The sequence below is a fragment of the Cupressus sempervirens genome, chromosome 4 (genome assembly GCF_028749045.1).
Source record: "Cupressus sempervirens isolate cs-2001-9-10 chromosome 4, ASM2874904v1, whole genome shotgun sequence".
Lineage (NCBI taxonomy): Eukaryota > Viridiplantae > Streptophyta > Pinopsida > Cupressales > Cupressaceae > Cupressus > Cupressus sempervirens.
The window spans coordinates 230,962,406-230,975,599 of NC_143121.1; the positions used below are offsets into that span (position 1 = coordinate 230,962,406).

A 13,194-nucleotide genomic window follows, 5' to 3' on the forward strand; every position below is an offset into this window, starting at 1 on the left:
TCATTAGATTTAAAATCCCTAACTCTTCTTCATGCCCAAGGTGAGAAAACAACAAAATGTCACCAACAAATGGGTCAACGTATATGTACAATCACTGCCCTCTAAATTAATAGGTACAACTCCTTGATTATATTAAATATTCAATGAATTTTTTTTTATCAATCTCCAAATACATTGAGTAATGAAATTAACTAAATTACTTTGTCGGCACAAGCAATTCAGGCTGGATAAAATGAAGATAATCTATAACCCCCAGTAGAATGTCAATTATAGATCATCACATGAGTTTTAATATCTAACTAATTCTATCCTATTTTATATGAAATGCAGATTCTAATTAGCGAATAGGAGCAATCCTATATAATGAAAGGCAAATAGAATTACCATTACTGTAATTTGCTTGACAAGAAATAGAATTCAGGAAGACATCATAGTATCCAAACTATAAGTATGCTTTCTATTCAAAAAAAATTGTAACTAAAATAATACTGGAACAACAAACCAATAAGTAGGCTAAGTAAATGAAATTACTTTGCTACCTTCCAATTTGCCCCTCCCCCCACACCATTCCTTTTCATAGCAGTATATATATATATATCTTTCAATACATCAAGCTCATAAGGGCTCTTGACTTTTCCTCTTCTTTGAATTAAAAAAGATAAAATATAGAGAAAAAGACTTTTCAAATTTGGGAACTCAAACAATCACTATTTGAATTCGGTTTTCTAACCATTTTAGATAAAACTATTCTGACTTGAATACTATTGACATTCTTGATGGTGTTTTGAGGTCATTAAGTAAAACCTTTGGATTGTGCGGATACAAAGGACATAGCTTGTGTGTACCAGTTAGTACAACAAATGGAACAGCATGTCTGTGTGCTGCTAGTGCAACCATATGCAGTCCTGTTGGTCCAATCACTCCACCATTGGCCAGGACCGCATGAGCACCTACTATAACCATATTCACATGTGATATCATAGCAAAGACTGCTGAACCTATAATTACAGTTGTTTGTAAATCTTTTGCAACTAGTTCTTTAGCAAGAGTATGCCCTTGATATCTTGGAGCACCTTTGCAACAAATACTTGAAAAGATCTCTTTTTCTTGTCCTCACAAAGGAACTTCATCACAGCCTTTGAGTGTGCTAGAGTTAATATCACCTCATTCTGATGAATATGTTCCAATGCTTGCTCTGCAATCTGAGAGTAACAGTTATCAATTTCTTCAATCAATTCATTGATGGCCTCAATTACACCATGTTTTAGTTTCCATCTTTTTGAGTTTTTGTCAGCAGATTTGCTTTTTCCTTCAAAGTCACCTCCAGAAGAACCTGTAGAAGAAGCAACTTGTGGTCCAGGAATAGATTCAAGAAGATTATGTAGGGAAGGAGCTTGTAATGTACTCCTATTTGTCGCAACCAGAGCAGCAGCAAATAGTTGTGATGGATTTTTATGTTGAATGTCATCTTCATCATTACTGTCAATAGAAATGTCTAAGCCCTTAACATCTGTTGTTGCCAAAGCTACATCCTCATCATGAATAAAATGTAATACACGTCTCATGATGTTCTCAATAGCTAGCTCGATGGGATTAGCAGCAATGAGTTGCACGCCCACTGATCTTATTGCTTGAATAAGGGATGCAGCCTGATTAGAATGTGGTATGTGTTGTTGACAAATAACTGACCTAAGTAGAACTACAGTTTTTCTGGCACTAGGCTGTGAACCTTCAACCTACCGTCGCTTAAGTTTGACCACAAAGTCATTAACTACTGATTGTAGATCTGGCATCTTTCAGTTCCTTATCTTAATCTGATGTGATCCTTGTGGATTTGATACATCGCCTTTAGCTAACATCATCTTGAGAAAGACTCTCATCAGCTCCCTTGTACATGTCTGGAGAACATTTCACAACTCTCATCTGCAAAAGATCATCAATAAGAGCACGATATCCTTGCCGGGTTGGGATCTACAACCTACCCAATATGAATAGACCTTTAGAACAACCCAACCGGCTTAGAGAAGAAAAGGCAATGATAGGGAAACCCGACAAGGATAGCCTACCTAAAGAAGACTTAGACCTAGACTCTTTTGATTTACTTGACATTACCATTAACACAACTCATAACATAGAAAACCTGACACTCGGGCAACAACTGGCTCCGTCTGGGGATTTAAGTATGATAATTCTTGAAAGGACTCAGATCATCTCTAGTTTTGCACATGGTTCAACAACTTGATGAAAATAAAAGCTAACCTAATAGGGAAAACAAAAACAAGAACAAAACACATTAACCAAGAACGGGAAAAAGGAAAACCTACCTAACTAACAACTATGCAGGGGTTACCTACTTCCCATTATTGCATTTGGTAGAATTTTAGGTCCTACCCATTATAAGAGTATGGCAGCCGCTCACCTAAAGGATAAGCCAGTTTGAATGAATTATTCTAATTTGCCTGTACAATTTGAAATTGGCCTTTCCACAATGATTGAAATTTTGAATGCATTCCTCTAGGCTCTTGTCTTTTATCCCACAATAATACTAGATCACCTTCCATTAGCTTTCTCGGCCTTGCCCTTTTATCAAAAAACTTTTTGACTCTGCTTTGGTGTTCTATAATTCTATCTACCATATCTACTCTTTCTTCCTATAGCTTTGTCAGATACAAAATTCTCCTTTCTAATCCTTCCTTGAACACACCATCTTCAATCATAGTCTTCAAATTACAGGTAGCTAACTTGAGTGGTAATGGTAAGACAACTTCAACACCATAAACTAATTCAAAAGGTGAAATCCCAATAGCTCTTTTTGGAGTAGTCCTATCAGCCCAGAATGCATCATACAGTTTCTTGTGCCAATTCCTTTGATTATCTGAGACCAACTTCTTCAAGATGTTAATTAAATTCTTATTACTGGACTCTACTTGTCCATTGCCTTGAGGGAAGTAATCTGATGAATGACCAACCTGTATTCCATTATCATAACAAAAAGTAATGATTTTTGCAGAAGTAAAGTAAGATGCATTATCCATTACCAGTTTTACAGGAACTCTGAATCTAACCAATTTTTGTTCTTTGATGAATTCACAAACCACTGTAGAAGTAGTCTTTTTCATTACCTTTTCTTCTACCCATTTACTAAAATAATCTGTGGCTGCTAGGATATAGGTATGTCCTTGACTTGAAGGAGGATTTACAGGTCCTATAAAATCTAAACCCCATTGCTGAAAAGGAGCATCTATTATGACTGGTCTTAAAGGTAAAGTGACCAATTGTGGCTTTCCTGTAAACAACTTATATTTCTCAAAATTTGCAACCCATTTATACGCATCTTTAAACATACCCGACCAGTAATAGCATTGTCTGAGAATCTTAAATGCAGTCACAGTAGAAGAGAAATGTCCCCCATAGGCTTCATCATGAAAAGTCTTCAATAATCTTACCTATTGTTCTTTATCCACACACCTTAAGAAAGTGCCATCTATTGTTTTCTTGTACAAAACATCATCAAATATTACGTACTTCAAAGCTTTATTTTTTAGATCTCTCTTTTGTTTTGCTATTAAACCATCAGGACACTCACCATATGTCAGATAATAGGCAATGTTGGAAAACCAAGGATCTTGTAAACTCACCATGAGCACTTTATGATTGTCTTCAATGTGCTGATCCTCTACCATAGCTTTGCAAAGTGCATTTCCTCTTACTAACTTCGTTGGTTTTATGTCTATATCAAACTCCTATACTTTAGCAATCCATGTTCCTCTATGATTACAACCCACTTGTTGTTGAGTCAAGATACTTTTTACTGCAACATCAGGCACATGAATAACTGAATGAGAATGCAGAATGTAAAATCTAAAATTTTTCAACGCCTTTACAACTGCATATGCATGCTTTTCCATGTGAGAGTATTTCAATTCCTAATTTTTCAAAGGCACGCTCATGAAAGCAATGGGAGCTTGTATGCCTTCGTTATTTTCCTGCATTAGTATGGCTGAAATAGTATGTTTTGAAGCATAACAATATATAATGAATTCTTTATTGTAATTAGGATGAACTAAAATAGGTGCATTTGCAATAGCCTCTTTTATATTTTCAAAAGATTTTTTACCAACTTCAGTCCATTTGAAAGTTTGATTTCCTTTCATCATATCAACTATACTTTTTACAATCTCAAAAAAATTAGGCACAAACCTCCTTAGAAAATTCACCTGGCCAAAGAAGGATTTAACTCCTATTTTACTCAAAGGTAAACTTAACTGTTGAATAGCTTTAACTCTATCTAGACCAATTTTCACTCCTTCTTGAGAAACAATATGGCCCAAAAGTTTACCTTCAGTAACACAGAATACTGATTTCTTTGGATTCAATGAAATACCATGATCTCTGCACTGTTGCAAGACTTTTGCCAGATCTATAATGTGGTCTTTCCTTTTTTGAGAAAACACAGTCAAGTCATCAACATATATCACAATAATCTTATTCCTCAAATCACCAAAAGATAGATTCATGGCCCTCTGAAAAGTTGCACATGCATTTATTAAACCAAAAGGCATTCTGTTATATGCGAAGGTGCTCCAAGGTGTAGTGAAAGCTATCTTGTATTGATCTTCCTCCTCTACTTGTATCTGATTATATCTTAAAAATCCATCAAGCATGGACATCATTTCTAATCCTGCAACCGCCTGCAATAAATGGTCCATGTTAGGTAAGGCATAGTTGTCCTTGAGGGATGACTGATTTAAATTTTTGAAGTCTACACAAATTCTTATCTCTCCATTTTTCTTCCTCACAAGCACAATATTTGCCACCCAAGTAGAGTGATGAATAGGGTAAATAATCTTGGCTTTCAGCATCTTGTCAATTTCTTTAAAAATTGTGCCTTCTATCAAAGGATTATAGTTCCTCTGTTTTTGCCTGACAGGTGTTGCTCCAGGTTTAAGGGGAATTGTGTGTTTGAATTTTCCATTCATAAAATTTTTCAGATCTTCATAACTCCAAGCAAATACATCTTGAAAATTAATCAACAATTCTTTGACTTTTATTCTCTCTTCTGGAGTACAACACTTTCCTACGTTTATCATCTTTGGGCTATCTTTTGTCCCTATATTAATTCCATCAAATTCCCCACAAGTTTTCCCTTTTTTATTCCTTTCTTTCCTTATGTAAGCATCATGTTTATTGAAAAGTTTTTCCAATGAAACAAAGTGGGAAGGAATTATGTTACCTTTTAATTGAACTGTGCCTAATTTAATTTTTCTTTCATTATCTGATGAATGTTCTTCTTGCTGATCACTTTCAAAACAAAGGTCTGCAAAAGGGCCTGTACCTTCAATAAATTTATGAATATGTTTATCATAATTGAAAACACTTTCCAAGATTCTTCATTATTAGGGACACTAGGTCTGAACAAAACCTCCATTCTATACACTTGATCTTTGAAATCAGGATGAGGCAACAACAAAGATGCAGATACGGCCAGAGAATCTTCTCTAGTATTTTGATCTCTAAGTACTGAAATTATTGAAAATGCTTCAAAAATCTCAATCTCATCCCATACCTTATTCCTATAGTTTCTCAATCTGTTATTTTTCACAGAATACTGTTTTCTGATTTGTCTTACCACCAATTTAGCATCACCTTGTACTTTCAGCAATTTGACTCCTCTTTGCTTAGCCACTTCCATGCCAAGAAGGAGTGCTTCATATTTTGCAATATTGTTAGTGTTCTTGAAATCTAACTTATAAGCCAAGCATGTAATTTCTCCATTAGGAGCAATCAATACTACTCCTGCACCAGAACCTACTTTAGCACAGCTACCATCAAATTCCAATGTCCATATTTGTTTATCATCAAAATTAGTCTGATCTTTTTCTTCTTGAACATTAGAATCATCAGAGAAAAGCATGTAATTACCAAATTGCATTTCCTGATAAAGTATTTGGGACCTAGGATCATCTGACTTGAGCACAGTAAACTTAGCTTTTTCTTCCGGCTCTAACTTCACTTTCTTATCCCCTACTTGAATAGTTGCAACAGACCAGTCTAATTTAATTTCTCCTCCTATGTCTTTACAAAAGCTTCTACTGAGAAGAATCCCATAGCTGGCAAGGATATCAGCCACAAGTATGGTGAGTTTTAATCTTTTGGAAGGATAGGCTATAAGGGCAACTTGGGCATCTTTTATTTGGCCGACTAGGGGCACTTGTTTTGCATCCATTGAATAGCATCTACCAAAAGCTTTAGTCAAAGGCAATCCCAAGGCTTTAGCTACTAATGCAAGCATGACATTATCAGAGGCCCCTGAAACTATAATACAATTACTCAATCTATTGCCATTAATAAAAAGAGATATATAGAAGGATCCCAGTTTTAAATTTGAACCAGTAGCTAAAACAACAAACTCTTCTTCCTGAAACAACTTAGAAATTGAAACAACTTCTTCATTTAAGGATTTACCATTGACATTAGCATTGACAATATCATCAACCTTACTCATACAATGTTCCACTAATCTTTGAAGTTGATCAAGATTTGATTTCAAATAATCAATGGGAGAAATTTGAATTTTACTTTCTTCACAAAACTGTACAATGTCAAAAGAATCAGATGACTTACCTATGTGATCTTTGTGTGAAGAAGTAGCTGATATATTATTATCTTTACCAATTTTACTAGAAGATGCCTGATTCTTATTAGGTACAACATTGGATATTTGATTTTTCTTCTTCTAATTTCTAGTCATCACAGTGAGCTATGGTCCATCCAATGTAGCAAAACAATCACCTCCATTTTTTGAATCTGACTCATACTCACAAAATAGATTTACGGAGTCGCCATGTAGAGCATGGTCATCATCACTTTTTGGATATTCTATTCTCTGTTCTTTCTCTTCTTCCATTTGTCTATACCTGATCATATCTGTGCATGTGTCTCCATCATGATCAGCTCTAAGATGAAAAGCACACATCACATGTTTCTTAGGATGAGCCTCAATAGCCAACCTCTGTTGTGGAGAAGGAATTTGTAAATTCTTATTGCAACCTTGATAAGGCTGATGAAAAGAATGAGCAGGCTTAGTGACCTATTTCTTTAATGCATTTAGTTCATTTGATAACTTCTATAACATTGTTTCAGTGTTGTTTGAAGTGTTAGTTGTGCTATTAGAAGGCCCAATATGAAGGTCTTTCTTCCATCTCCCAGAATCTATCATATCATCCTCCATCTCTACAGCTAATGTTTGAGCCGTTTGCAAATCAGCTACATTAGCTCTTCTTATTTGGTAGCCAAGTTTAGGAGGCATAGAACTGATGTAGAAAGTCTTCTGATTATCCACTGTAGGTGTACTGGCAGTTGGAATTCTTTTTATCAATTTATTAAACTTGGCATTAAAATCCCTCATAGATATAGACGATACTTTCTTTATTTGAGCGATCTGTAATAACAAGACTTGAGCATCTTCAGTACTTTTATACCTGTCTTCAAATCTTTGTTTCATGTCATTCCAATTTGTTATACATCCTACAGGAAAATCCTGAAACCAATCTACAACATCATCTACAAGAGTATCTACGAACATTCTCACCGCAATGTCTTCATACTGAGGATTAACTACACTACAAGCCTTATGAAAAGCACTTAGATGCTGCTCTACTGAAATTGTATCGTCACCATTGAATTTTGGAAAATTCTTCCTTGAAGCTCTTGGTAAATCATGATTATTTGCAAGGTTCAATGGTCCTATTGCATTTCCCCATGGGACTGCCATGTTTGTTATTGCTAAGTTTTGTACATGTGTTTGAATGGAAATTGATAGGGGAAGAGCAATATCGTGTAACAAAAGTGAATTACAAGTGGTTGAAATGGAAATTCTACCTATTGGAGGAGAGGAAGATTTGCTTCTTCTTGGTTTAAAAGAGGCTTACACAGGCAACTGAAATTCTTCAGGATTCTTGACTTCAAACTCCTTTGTTCTCGTTATTCCTTTTATGAATCTAACATCCAAGATAGGAAAATTGACCTTCTTAAGTTCTTCATACACTGGGTCAACTTTTCCCTTCTGTTTCGCACTCTTGGTAAATTTGGAATCCAGGGTATTTATAATTCTGAGAAAAACTTCTAATACTCTTTATTTTCAAAGTCTTTTCAAGTTCTCCCCAACGGAGTCGCCAAAAACTATTGGTTAACAGTTTGTCTTCTCATTAGATTTATAATCCCTGACTCTTCTTCACACCCAAGGTGAGAAAACAACAGAATGTCACCAACAAATGGGTCAGCATATATGTACAATCACTACCCTCTGAATTCACAAGTACAGATCCCTAATTGTATTAAATATTCAATGAATTTGTTTTTATCAATCACCAGATACATTGAGTAATGAAATTAACTGAATTACTTTGTTGGCACAAGCAATTCAGGTTGGATAAAATGAAGATAATCTATAACCCCTAGTAGAATGTTGATTATAGATCATCACATGAGTTTTAATATCTAACTAATTCTATCCTATTTTATATGAAATGCAAATTCTAATTGGTGAATAGGAGCAATCCTATATAATGAAAGGCAAATAGAATTACCATTACTATAATTTACTTGACAAGAAATAGAATTCAAGAAGACATCACAGTATCCAAAATATAAGTATGCTTTCTATTAAAAAAAATTGCAACTAAAATAATACTGGAACAAAAAACCAATAAGTAGGCTAAGTAAATGGAATTACTTTGCTACCTTCCAATTTGCCCCTCCCCCCACACCATTCCTTTTCATAGCAGTATATATAGATCTTTCAATACATCAAGCTCATAAGGGCTCTTGAATTTTCCTCTTCTTTGAATACAAAAAGACACAATATAGAGAAAAAGACTTTTCAAATTTGGGAACTCAAACAATCACTATTTGAATTCGGTTTTCTAACCATTTTAGATAAAACTATTCTGACTTGAATACTGTTGACATTCCTAATGGTGTTTTGAGGTCATTAAGTAAAACCTCTAGATTGTGTGGATACAAAGGACATAGCTTGTGTGTACCAGCTAGTACAACAAATGGAACAGCATGTCTGTGTGCTGCTAGTGCAACCATATGCAGTCCTGCTAGTGCAATCACTCCACCATTGGCCAGGACCACATGAGCACCTACTATAACCATATTCACACGTGATATCATAGCAAAGACTACTGAATCTATAATTATAGTTGTTTGTAAATCTTTTGCAATTAGTTCTTTAGCAAGAGTATGCCCTTAATATCTTGGAGCACCTTTTGCAACAAATACTTGAAAAGATCTCTTTTTCTTGGCCTCACAAAGGAACTTCATCACAGCCTTTGAGTGTGCTAGAGTTAATATCACCTCATTCTGATGAATATGTTCCAATGCTTGCTCTACAATATGAGAGTAACAGCTATCAATTTCTTCAATCAATTCATTGACGGCCTCAATTACACCATGTTTTAGTTTCCAAATTTTTGAGTTTTTGTCAGCACATTTGCTTTTTCCTTCAGAGTCACCTCCGAAAGAACCTGTAGAAGAAGCAACTTGTGGTCTAGGAATAGATTCAAGAATATTATGTAGGGAAGGAGCTTGTAATATACTCCTATTTTCCATAGCCAGAGCAGCAGCAGATAGCTATGATGGGTTTTCATGTTGAATGTCATCTTCATCATCATTGTCAATAGAAATGTCTAAGCCCTTAACATCTGTTGTTGCCAAAGCTACATCCTCATCACAAATAAGATGTAATACACATCTCACGATGTTCCCAATAGCTAGCTTGATGGGATTAGCAGCAATGAGTTGCATGCCCACTGATCTTACTGCTTGAATAAGGGATGCAACCTGATTAGAATGTGGTACGCATTGTTGACAAATAACTGACCTAAGTAGAACTACAGTTTCTCTGGCACTAGCCTGTGAACCTTCAACCTACCATCGCTTAAGTTTGAGCACAAAGTCATTAACTGCTAACTGTAGATCTAGCATCTTTTAGTTCCTTATCTTAATCTGATGCGATCCTTGTGGATTTGATACATCGCCTTTAGCTAACATCATCTTGAGAAAGACTCTCATCAGCTCCCTTGTACATGTCTGGAGAACATTTCACAACTCTCATCTACAAAAGATCATCAATAAGAGCACGATATCCTTGCCAGGTTGGGATCTACAACCTACCCAATATGAACAAACCTTTAGAACAACCCAACCGGCTTAGAGAAGAAAAGGCAATGATAGGGAAACCTGACAAGGACAGCCTACCTAAAGAAGACTTAGACCTAGACTCTTTTGATTTACTTGACATGACCATTAACACAACTCATAACATAGAAAACCTGACAATCAGGCAACAAACAGATAGAAAAGAATAAAACTTGGACTCTTGTACCTAGGCCCAAAGATAAAAATGTGATTGGTACAAAATGGGTATTCAAAAATAAGGTGAATGAAGATGGAAAAGTATCATGAAATAAAGCAAGGCTAGTATGAAAAGGTCATTCTCAAGATGAAGGAATTGATTATGGTGAAACTTTTTCCCTTATTGCAAGACTAGAAGGTGTTAAGACTTTTCTAGTGTATGCAACTCATAGAGGATTCAAAGTATATTAGATGGATGTTAAATCTGCATTCTTGAATAGAATTCTTGACGAGGATGTCTACATTGAACTGCCAGAAGGTTTTGTTTATCCTTACAAAAGAGACATGGGTTGTAAACTACACAAATCTCTATATGGTCTAAAAAAAGCTCCTAGAGTTTGGTATGAAAGGTTGCATAACTATTTGATACAGACTGGTTTTCAAAGAACTAATGATAACAGTAGTCAATATATCAAGGAAGGACCAAATAAGAGAATTGTTTTAGCAAAAATATTTGTGGATGACACTTTATTTATAGGAGATGGTGACTTATGCAAAGCATTTCTAGAAGATATCAATAAAGAATTTGAGATGTCCATGCTTGGTGAAATGAAATTCTTTGTTGGATTGCAGATTCAACAGAACAAAAATGGTATTTACATCACTCAATCTAAGTATATTAAATAGATACTCAAGAAATTTGGAATGGAAGATTCAAAACTAGTTGGAACCCCATGTGTACTGGACTCAAGCTTACCAAAGATGATGACTCCAAGGAAGTAGATTAGACCTTATACAGATCAATGATTGGGAAATTACAATATGTAGTGCATACAAGGTCTGATATTGCCTTAGTAGTACGATTCTCAACAAAACCCAAAGAAAATCATATGATGGCAATAAAAAGAATCTTAAGATATTTGAAAGGTACTGAAGATTATGGCTTATGGTACAAACTTGGAGGAAACCTTGATTTAAAAGCATTTATTGATGCTTATTAGGTAGGAAATATTGATGATAGAAAAAGCACTATTGGTGGAGCATTATTTCTTGGAAAAATACTAGTATCTTGGACAAGCAAGCAGCAAAATTGTACATCTCAATCCATAGTAGAGGCAAAATATGTGGCTGTAGTAGTAAATTGCTCTAACATTGTTTGGTTCAAACAATTGTTGGAAGAAATGAAGGTTGAAATCAAAGAGCCAATTGTCATATATCATGATAACACCAATGCAATCAACATATCAAAGAATCTAGTGATGCATTCCAAAACAAAGCATGCTTCTATAAAATATCACTTCTTAAGAGAGTTGGTGCAATACAAAGAAGTCAGATTGAAATATGTGAATACAAAGGAATAAATTATTGATATATTCACCAGGCCATGACCTAAGGATGCATTCTTGTATCTAAGAGGTAAGCTAGGGGTCATTCCCCTATGTAAAGCTCACTAAATGAAGTATAGTGATGCATCAAAAGGAACTAAGTAGAAGATCAATCAGTTGGTGCAGTATTATCAAGAGCATATTGCAAATGAATTTGTACTCAAGGTCCATTGATACTAATTAGATTGTTGTCTTTGGCCTGTTGTCAAAGAGGGAGAAGTTATACTGTCATATCATAAGAAATTTATTAAAGAGGGAGAAGTATACTATTGTCTACTCACAGAGGGAGTTCGCATGATTGAATGAGAATCAGAATGAAACTAAGGATATGTTTCTTAACATTTCCTATGCTATGACATGTTGTGTTGCCATCAATGCCAAAGAGGGAGATTTTTGGATATAACTGATTAATTATGTATTTTCCTTGATGTTACACAAATGTCATATTAGTTGACAGTTAGTGCATGCCAAGCTCACTTGGTTAGTGAAGATAGTTTTCCTAGTCTACCGAGCGTTCCTGAGTTTACTCTATATAGAAGGTAGTATCTACCAAGCTCACTTGGGCATCGAAGGAAGTTACTCAAAAAAGAGTCTTGACCAAGATCACTTAGTTAACAAAGGGAAAGTTGAGTAGAGCTAGTGATAATTGAGCTCACTTGGTTGCCAAAGGATCTTCGTAGTGTTAGTGTTGACCAAGCTATGTCATGTGAATCAAGTTTCATAGTCTTCATCAAGTCACTAGAGTAGACCAAGATTGAGACTACTTGAAGGTGGTCAATATGGACCATGCCTCTACATCTACTAAGTGCATGATGATGCTGAGTATTGATAGTGGATGTCAAGTATCAAAACCTCACCAAGGCAGTCTTTTGAACCCAAGTTTCTACATTTTAGCCGACTTTGTAATTGTCTGTAAACTTGTATTCTAGCCAACTAAGGTGATGAATGTTGATTATTCTAAGTTGTATTCGAGTTGACTTGACAAAGTGAAAGGTATAAGTAAAAGGTCAAGTTGTGATTTCAAGTGTGTATGTGTTTGAGTGTGATGTGCAAGCTGAAAGAGTTGAAAGAGATAAGATGAGAGGAAGCAAACTTGAAGGATAAGAAGGTATCCTTGTGGAGTAGAAAAGTGTGATTTGATCAAGAAGGATCAAGTATGAATAAGAACAAAGATTTGTAATCAGCAATTCAATTGCATCACAACTAGATCATTTTCATTGTTACTCTCTAACCATTGTAGTAGTGATCTAAAATCTCTTAACGTTGGTTTAACAGCCATTTGTGAATCCTCTAACAAGGTGGAAATTCCATTGAATTGTTTCAAGACCTCTTACCCTACCACTCCTAATAGGGTGATTAAATCCTTTAACAGGGTCACACCTAAAAGTGTGTTTTGTAACCTTTAATAGGGTTGGATCCTAATCGATCTCACTTCAAAAGAGTGAAA

At 35.2% G+C, this 13,194-nt stretch overlaps 2 pseudogenes; both read right to left on the minus strand.

Annotated features, from left to right (window-relative positions):
• Positions 1–744: 744 nt before the first annotated feature.
• LOC149560840 (uncharacterized) lies at positions 745–1,793 on the minus strand (annotated as a pseudogene).
• A 7,150-nt stretch (positions 1,794–8,943) lies between these two features.
• On the minus strand, positions 8,944–9,993 carry LOC149560841 (uncharacterized; annotated as a pseudogene).
• Between the last annotated feature and the right edge of the window lie 3,201 nt (positions 9,994–13,194).